The following is a 9,044-nucleotide window of genomic DNA, read 5'->3' on the forward strand; positions in this document are numbered from 1 at the left end:
TCTTCCAGCGATTTCCATAATTTCCTGCAGGACTTCAAATCATGAACAAGAGAACTTGATGCTTACATAGACAGAGCCAGCTCCCTGAGGTGTAACCCCAGCCCCTCTGACTGCAGTCACTGGATCCCTGTGGTCCTGGCAGAGATTGAATTCCTGCCAGGGGCTCCTTCCTACTTCAACAACTACTCAGACTCCCATAGAGATCCTGATTCTCCGGGAAAAAAAAATTAGTAATAGCTTCTGGGTGAATTAACCAAGGTTTCCCCATAAATCTTCCCAATACTTCTATAATATTTCTTTCTTTTCTGTGGCCTGTGACAGCTACAAGGTTTCAGCATGTACAACTTCACAAGTCTCCCAGACATGTCTGGGCTCCTATACTAAGGGTTTTTAGGATGTCCTTGCTAATTTGAAATTTATGCATAAATCCTGTTAAGAATTATTAAATAGGCAAATGAAAATTATGGTCTAGGGGGAAAAAACTGAGATTCTTATACTGATTTTATTACCAATAAGCTCTGAAAACTTCATCAAGCTGCCTGACCTTCATCAATCACCTCACAGTTGTAAAAGGGGGGAAATAGTATTATAAAAATCCTGTCTTCTTCCTTGGAAAATGGATGCTTCTAGAACTGGGGTAGGAAATATCAAGAAATGTCTGGAGCACCTTGAAGTGTAAGGAATAAAGTGTCCCCCTGAAAAATCAACTGATAAAAAACATATGTTGATGGGGGTGTCATATTTTGATGGGGGTGTGATATGTGATATGTTGATGGGGGTGTGACAAGCGACACAGGAGCACTGAAAGGATTTCCAATGGCCAAACTTGGAACAATTTGAGCAAAATAAATAAATAAATAAACCAGTATTGGGTTATAACCCAAAGTATAAAATAAGTACTCATTAGTCCACATGAACAAATAATAAAGAACAGATGTCTGCTGCCTAAGAAATCCAAATCTGCCTGCAAAGTAGACATACTTTGCACCCCTTAGGGATGGGACGTCCTTCCCAAGACTGAGGATGGATGAAGAAGAGTGGCTTTGCAGTGTGGAGATACTTGACAAACACTGCCTCAGTCAGGGGATCAAGGCCAGTCTCCAAAGGATAAATCATGCTGCCTGGGGAGCAGGCAATGGAAATGGAACTTTACTTCAGTTTTCTTCCTCCCAAGAACAAATAGCCTTGATCAAATCCTGAGAAAACCAGACAAATTTTAAGTGAGAAGAATCCTTCAAAGTTCATGACTAGTGCTCCCCCAAACTAGCAAGGTGAGAATTCTGAGAAACTGTTGCAGCCAAGAGGGATCTGAGGAGTCAGGGCATCTGACTGGGGTTCTGGGTGGGATCTCAGGACAGAAAATATGCTAAAACCTGAAAAACATGAGTAAGCTATGTATTTTAATTAATATATTATCTGTAGTATTTCATTACTGTAACAAATGTGCCATACAGTAAGATGTTAGGTGAACTTGGGTTGGAGGGGCTAAAGAAACCCTGTTTATGATTTTCTCATTTTTTTCTATAACTTAAAACAGTTTTTTAAAATAAAATTTATCTTTATATATACAGAGGAGATTCAGAAGTCACACCCCTACACACACACACACACACACACACATTATCTTGCCTTCTGGAAATTCAGAAAGGCAATATGCCTTTGAAGGTAAAGAAAACAAACCTTGCCTTCTGGAAATCTGGGAAAGGCAGTGCGCCTTACTTTATTGCTTTTGAATGTAAAGAAAAACAAATACTGTTAATTTCATACCCAGTATTCATTCTTCTTTCCTTCTCCACCAACACCCAATTTTGTTAGGGATGTCATAACACCCAGCTAAGTTGCTTTCTTCCCCAGGTTCCCCTGCCTCTAGGAGTGGCTACTTCCCCACTTCTTTCTGCCCAGACCTAAGATACAGGCTTAACATGACGCATCCATCTTTCAAAGGAACAAGCCACCCACTGTGCCTGATGGAATGAAAATAGAGAAATGATTAGATTCCGTTTGCCTTTAAGAACCTGGCTGGCTCATCTCTCTCTAGCTCCAGATTTCTTTTCCTGTGAGGCAATGATAGTAATAACCTTCTGCAGTGAGGGAGGGGAAAGAGAGAATGGAATAAGACTATTCAGTTGTATTCCTGTTATGTGCAACCAGTTGTGTCATCCAAAATGATATAGGCTGGATTTGATCATATCAAAACAATTGGTCCATTCACTTTAGCCCAAATAAAACACCAATCAGCACTACACCAAAAACCATTGACTAAGTGGAAGAAACAAATCTGTTGTGTTGGACAGGTATTGCATGATGTCTTGTTAGTTCAGCCTTTGGTCTATCTGTGCTATACTCTGGCCCAATGGCATGGGATGGGTTGGGAGTCAGTGTCTTAAAGAGCTTTCCTTTACTTTCATGGATTTATCAGTGGATAAAAAAAATGCAGTAGAGAGCACCATGCAATCACTAGGCACTCCACATTTCTTCCATTTTTCTGTTCTTACAAGAGGCTTATAATACATCTGTCTTTCTTATAATGAGACTCCTTTTCTGAGGTTCCAGGAAGTTCAGAACAAAATTTATTTTGATTACATTAACCATCCTATTCCTGTAAATTGGTAATAGTCTTTTTTCCATATCATTCTTTTTTTCTATTCTAATTTTATTATCCTTTTTTAAAGTCTTCTATTATGAACTACTTTAAAATCCTTTTACAGCATAGATGGAATATAAATACCACATTTCCATGCACACATAGTTTGGTTAAGATTACATAATAAGTTGAGATAGCTTCCGTCCTTTTTCAAGGGCTGAACAAAAATTACTATGCTGTGCGAATTCTCCTTTATACCATCTGTTCTTTCATGTTTGTAATTCAGGAGACAGGATTGTAGACTTCTCCAGAAGTGATGAAAGTGAGATGGTTGGATGGTTCCCCACAGAGCTGAGCTCCAAGATTTTTTGTGTGATTTTTCTAGAGAACAAACGTACACCAATGTCATTAAATGGCATTTATTTTCCCAACTCAGGAATAAATCGACTACATCACTATTTTTTGATAACAAAACTGTCAAATATGGTTTCAAGTTTCTTTTGGTCTCTTTTCTATGTTTCTTTTTTATTAGTATTCACTGTTTTGCTCTTTAAAACTGAAAATCAAACCTTGATAATATCTGAGACCCTTGACATAGCCAACTAACTTTAAAAAATATAAGAGAAGTAAAAAGAAACATTTCCACAAGAAACCCAAAGGTACTGAATGCTAATATTAAATCATCTCCATTTTCCTTCTGATAGAAAGTTAATGTTTCAGTTTTCCAGTAATATAAGAGCTATTTTTTTTTCACTGCTAGCATCTGTGTTAAAAACTTTACATCCACAATCCATTTAATTCCTATACTAAGCCCATGAAGTATTAAAAAAGAGTAAAATAATGTCTTTGAAGGAGGAAAATTCACAATCTAAAACAGGAATGTGCCTTTCAGAAGGAACCATCTATGTCCTCGTGAAGGCTCTTGGTGTACACAGGCTCTGCTATAAAGACCTTATTCAGGGCTGACCAAGCAGCTGAATCCAAAGTTGGAAATCCAAAATTAGAAATCTTGAACCCACTTTCTGACACCAGTGGGATCAAATTGGTTATACCATTTTCTCTGCCAAGTTGACACCTAACTGTCATGGCATCCTCCTGGTTAAGGCGAACTGAAGAAAACTTTTGTATTGTTGAACTGTTTTATTAGGGGCAGGCATTGTGGTCCAGTGGGCCATGCCGCTAGCTGGGATGCTCACATACCATATCAGAGTGCCTGGGATTGAATCCTACTTCTGCTTCCCATACAGCTTCCTGTTAATGTATACACTAGGGGCCAGCAGATGATAGCCAAATTACTTGGATTCCTGCTGCCCACAAGGTAGACCTGAATGAAGTTCTAGGCTCCTGGCTTTGGCCTGGCCCAAAATGGCTGTTGTTCATTTGGAGAATGAACCTATGGATGGAAAATCAAAATCTCTCTCTTTCTCTCTTTCTCCCCCACCATTATTCTGCCTTCCAAGTAAATAAACTTAAAAATTGTGTTATTAAAAAATCTTCCCTTGTCCATGTTTGACTAGCTGTCATGATTTTTAGAACATGTTTTCATTAATACAGAATGTCATTAATAAGCTGTGTATATTACCAATGATTTCAGTTGTAGCTAAATGTTAAGTTAATATATTGAGCATTCTTTTTTTTCTTTTGTCTGTTTCTAATGTTATCTTTTATTTCCTGCCTGAAGCAGGAAAACCTGTCTCTGGCTAAAAGAGAAAAAAATTATATTTTAAAGACTTGATCATCTATCAAATTGAATAATGGCAATGAATAATAACTCTGAGAGCTGACATTTAAGTTAGGTCTGTTTTAATGATGTAAATACATTAATTCATTTAATTCTCACAACGACCATAGGAGTGAATTGCTACTATAATCCCCATTATATGCATGAAGTAACCAAGGCACAAAGATGTGCTTAAATATCTTTTCCAAGATAATAGATAAAGGAGTGAAACTTCAAAGGATGTGGATCTATAACCTGTTTACTCTTAGCACAATGATATACAACTTACACTAATTAATTACATTCATTTCCACCAGCAATGACTACCTAGAAAATATTGCAATAGCAACCAAAACTATATAAGGATTGAAGTAAGAAAACAAATCACAAAACACCTGTGGAGAAAGTGTCTTGAGGTTAATTCTACTTAAAAAATGAAAGGGGGCCAGTATTGTGGCACAGCAGCTAAAGATGCCACTTACAATATTGGCGTCACATGTAAGTAAGAGTGATGGTTTGAGCCCTAGCTGCTCCACTTCCAATCCAGCTTCCTGCTAATGAGCCCAAGAAGGCATTGGGTGATAGCCCAGGTACTTGGATTCCTGATACCCACATGAGAGATCTAAATGATATCCCTGGCTCTTGGCTTCCCCCTGGCCCAGCCCTGGCTATTGCAAGCATTTGGGGAGTGAACTAGCAGATCGAAGGCATCTCTCTCTCCTTCTCTTCCCCCTCACTGTCACTCTGTATCTCAAATAAATAAATTTTAAGGAAAAAAGAAAAGATAATGCTCGATAATACTAGCTGTCACTATTTTTTGTGTAGGACTTAGCCTTTATGTATTGGTAATATGACCTTGCACAAGATTAAATTTGTATGAACTTCAATTTCCTCATCCATAAGGATCTAATGAATAGCAAATACCTTAGTGTTGCTATGAGAATTAGGTGAGATAATGAGGAAAATCATACAGTGTCTAGGACCTGGCAAATGGGAGCAAGTCTACTGAGATTGATTACCCTTCTTCTCAAGGAAAAGACAGTGTATTACTTTTCTTATAAGTCTGTTAATCTAGTGATCCCCACATTTGGCAATTTCAGGCACCCACATGTTTCCTCTTTGTCCGCGTACTGATGTCCCAGGGCTGCCACTGCAAAGTGTTACAAACTGGGCCACTTGGTAACAGACATCTGCAGTCTCCCAGTCCTGAAGCACAGGAGTCTGGAGTCAAGGTGTTGGCAGGGTTGGCTCCTTCTGAAGCCTGTGAGGGAGCATTTGCTCCATGCTTCTCTCCTGGCTTCCCATAGCCCTGGGCACTCCTTAACTTGTGGGTGGCTTTCTCCCTGTGTCTTCACATAGTCATCCTCTCACCTGTATCTGTCTCTATGTCCAAATTTCCCCTTATAATAAAAAAAAAAGCCCTCATATTGGAATAGGGCCCTCCCTAGTAATCCCACTGCAATTTGATTACCTCTATAAAGTCCCCATTTCCAAATATGGTTACATTCTGAGGTCCTAAGGATTAGGTCTTCAACTTCTTATTTGGAGAGGACACATCTCAACTCACAACAGTTTGATTGCTTTTTTTAAAAAAATGACACATGATGATTAGTCACCAGATTTTTTATCTTTTGCCAAGCCAGATCTTAAAAACAAAATAACTGCCACCTCTGAAGTCTACCATTGCATGCAAATAACTTTTAATGCTTAAAAACAGGAGAATTGTATTGCCGCAGAGCAGCAGGCTTCTCACCACGTGTTCTGCAAAAAGCGCCTTGGGTGGAAGTGGAGGAGACAGAGCTGCTTTGGGTTCTGGGCCATTCTTCCACTAAGATCAGATAGTCTCTGTTTTTTATTTATTCCACACCCTGGGAGTTCTGAGAAAGATTTTCTAAGAAAATCAGGGTATATCTTACAAAACCAGCCAGAAAACACCCTGAATGCCAACTGCTCTAGGGTACCTGCATGAAGCTCACTAAATTCTTCTTGAGTCATTTGTCTCATATCCTTACTTTATGCTATTTCTGTCTTAGTATACCAAAAGAAAATTTTCCTTTTAATGTGCTTGTCAGTGCATCTACTACATCAGCACACCTTACTCTGTCCTCTCATTCCACTATGGCCAAATTCTTCCAATGAAGAAGTTTCGGGTTACTTCAGTTTACCTCTTGGAAGACTTTCAGAGGGCAGAGTTTAAGTTTATTCTGGATGGTTTCTAAACTGTTGTTTCTAGGCCATCTCCAAAATGGAGAATAAGGGCTCCATTGTCAGATTTTCTGTATGAAAGAAAGCATTCATGGCCGGCACCTCAACTCACTTGGCTAATCCTCCACCTGCGGCGCTGGTACCCTGGGTCTAGTCCTGGTTGGGGCGCCAGATTCTGTCCTGGTTGCTCCTCTTCCAGTCCAGCTCTCTACTGTGGCCCAGGAAGGATCCATGCTTGGGTCCTGCACCTGCATAGGAGACCAGGAGGAAGCACCTGGCTCCTGGCTTCGGATTGGCGCAGCGCACCAGCTGTAGCAGCCATTTGGGGGGTGAACCAATGGAAGGAAGACCTTTCTCTCTGTCTCTCTCTTTCTCACTGTCTAACTCTGCCTGTCAAAAAAAAAAAGAAAGAAAGAAAGAAAGCATTCATTGACCTGTTCACCTCTTACTACTTTGTATCTCTCTTTCTCTCTTTGTACTTTTGTGCTTTGCTTATTTAGACTGTGTGTCTGTGTCCTCCAAAATCCACATGCTGAAATCTTAAACCTCAGTCCATGGGACTAGGCATAGGGTCTCTAGGAGATGTTAGGTCATAAGCATGGAGCCCTCATAAATGGTACAGGTCCCCTTATAAGAAGAGGCACCAGGGTACACTTCCCCCACCCCCACACACAACCACCCTTTTCTGCTAAGATTCAATGAGAAACTGACCATCTGCCAAGCAGGAAACGGGCCAGACAGTGGATCTCTGAAGTTTCCAGCCTCCAAAACTGTGAGAAATGAATGTTCATTACTGAGGCCACCCAGTCTATGTTACAGTAGCTGGAAATAATGGGCTTTAAACTCTCCAGAAAAAAAAGTGCTGCCAAATGACCACCCCATTCAACTATCATTTCAGACTGATATCATCAGACTGTCTCAATCATTCACTTTCAAAATGCATGGCCATTCCCTTCTCCCCACTTAATTTTCTTCTTTCTGCTGATTACTATTTTTCATTTGTGAACCATGTAAGTACTTCACCCGAAGAAAAGATCTGCTACTTGAGGCTGGCTTAAGACATCTATTTCCTATCCTTTGATATTAGTGATATTACTGGTTTGACTGTACAGAAGGCATATTTTATTTTTTTAAGAAAAGTATTTATTTGAAAAACTGAGAAATGGGGAAAACAGAGAGAGAAAGAGAGAAAGAGAGAGAGAGAGAGAAAGAGAGAGAGAGAGAGAGAGATTGAGTGCTGGGCTAGGGCAAAGCCAAGAGCCAGGAATTCCATCTGGGCCTCCCACGTGGATGTTAGGAACCCAAGTACTTTGGCCCTTATCTTCTGCCTCCCAGGTGCATTAGCAGAAAGTTGGATTGGAAGGAGAGGAGCTGGGACTGGAATCAGTGTTCTGACATGGGATATGGGCATTCTCAAGTGGTGACTTAACCTACTATACGATAATGCAGTACTCTATTTATGTGGCATTTAATTAAGAAATAAAGTGTAATGAGATGTGGTTTATAGGATTCATTAACCATGCTTCAGAGAATCTAGTTGGTCATCTGATATGTGTTTTCATCTCAAAGTACATGTTTTTTTTAACAAACTCTAGACTTAGAAGATATTTGCCAAATTATTTTCCTTTTTCTCTAATCTAAAATTCTTAATTAAATAGTAATTCACTAAATGCATACATCCTTAAATAAAATGCCAACTTTTTCTAGGTTCAGAATGTAGGCATGCTTCAGACTTAAGGTTTCATATGTCATAAATGTAAAGCAAGGTTTGTGTTATACTGAATTATGTGTCTGGACTTGGTTTGAAATTTGAGTTTGAATATTGGCTTCAACATATACTTTTTTTTATCTTTAGGGACACATTTAGATTCTGAGTCCCATTTACATTGCATAAAAAAATGATCATCTCTATCAGTCCATTTTTCATTATTATAATGAAATACCTAAGGCAGGCTACTTTATAAATAAAAAAAGGCTGCGGCCAGCATTGTGGCACAGTGGATTAAGCTGTCACCCACAATTCCAACATCCCATGTGAGTGCTGGTTCAAGTTCTGGCTGCTCCACTTCCTATCTGATAAGAAGAGATACTACACTTGATCTTAGCCAAAAGACCAAGAAGCAATGCCACTTCCAATCTAGCTCCCTGCTAATAGCCTGGAGAAAGCAGCAGAAGATGGCCCAAGTGTTTGGGCCCCTGTGATCCATGTGAGAGACCTGAAAAAAATTTCCTGGCTTTGGCCTGGCCCAGCCCCAGGCACTAAAGCCATCTGGAGAGTGAACCAGTGGTTGGAAGATAACTCTCACCCTCTTACTATCTCTCTCCCCTTCTCACACTCTCCCTCTCTAACTTTAAAATAAATAACTAAATCTTCAAACATAGAAAGAAGAGAAGAGAAAAAAAAGAGAAACGTGAAGTGGCTTCTTTTGGCTCTTATTCTAGAAGCTCTAGGTACAGGGGCCTCATCTGGCGATGGCCCTGTTGCTGGCACAGTCTCAAGGAAACACAAGCATCAGGTGGGAAGAGACAAAAGAT

The 9,044-nt window shown here is 39.7% G+C and overlaps 1 pseudogene; it reads right to left on the reverse strand.

The window, feature by feature from the left end:
- Positions 1 to 8,418: 8,418 nt before the first annotated feature.
- On the reverse strand, positions 8,419 to 8,634 carry LOC127484929 (U2 spliceosomal RNA; annotated as a pseudogene).
- Between the last annotated feature and the right edge of the window lie 410 nt (positions 8,635 to 9,044).

Source organism: Oryctolagus cuniculus, chromosome 1 (genome assembly GCF_051225735.1).
Source record: "Oryctolagus cuniculus isolate XC-2025 breed Fujian yellow rabbit chromosome 1, ASM5122573v1, whole genome shotgun sequence".
NCBI classification, from domain to species: Eukaryota; Metazoa; Chordata; class Mammalia; order Lagomorpha; family Leporidae; genus Oryctolagus; species Oryctolagus cuniculus.